The sequence below is a fragment of the Balaenoptera physalus genome, assembly GCF_965194825.1.
Source record: "Balaenoptera physalus genome assembly, chromosome: 17".
Lineage (NCBI taxonomy): Eukaryota > Metazoa > Chordata > Mammalia > Artiodactyla > Balaenopteridae > Balaenoptera > Balaenoptera physalus.
Genome location: NC_138895.1, coordinates 28,678,595 through 28,679,378, shown reverse-complemented (window position 1 = coordinate 28,679,378; position 784 = coordinate 28,678,595).

The following is a 784-nucleotide window of genomic DNA, read 5'->3' as shown; positions in this document are numbered from 1 at the left end:
CACCTGTTGCCAGGCACCAGAAAAAGCCCAGACAGGGCTGGCCCTCATGTGCCTTATGCCAGGCAAAAGAAAAGGCCCTCACTAGGGCCATATCTCTTGTGCACATGGCATTTGGCACCCCCAGGGCTCCCACTATCCAAGCAGTCATACCACCTCTGTGTCCTGTCCTCACTGGGGCAGACCCAAGTGCTCTAGGGCAGCCCCAGGAGCAGGCTCCTGTGGGTGGACCACAGGCAAAGGTGAGGGTAAAACCAGAGCTGAACCCCAGGGACAGGGTGACTAAGGAAGAGGATCGAAAATCTTTCCATCAGCTGCACAAGCTGCAGATTAAATCCCTGTGATCAGCTAGGTAGACCCTGTGTCTATGGAATATCTGAGTAGACAATGAGCATTCCCACAAAAGAAAACAGTCTAGCTCTGGTAGCTGTGAAATTTGAGAGCAAGCACATGCAGGAATTGGGCTAGGTCAGAGTCTCAGTGGTCCCCAAAGGACCCATAGCAGGTCCAGGGACCAGCCCAGAGGCAGAGGAGGGCCTCTTGGGGAGGCAAAGGTGGGCTGTGGCTCACGGCATGTGCAAGGACATTTACAGCTGAGACCCCAGGGAAACATAATTATTATTATTGTTTTTATTATGTTTTGATTCATTCTGTTGTTAGTTCTGGGTTTTTTTGTTTGTTGTTGTTTTAGAATTTTTTAATTTTTTATTTAGTCTTTTGGGATCTTCGTGTTTTATAACATATTTTAAAAAATATATTTCTATTTTTACTTTGTTTTTTTGTTGTA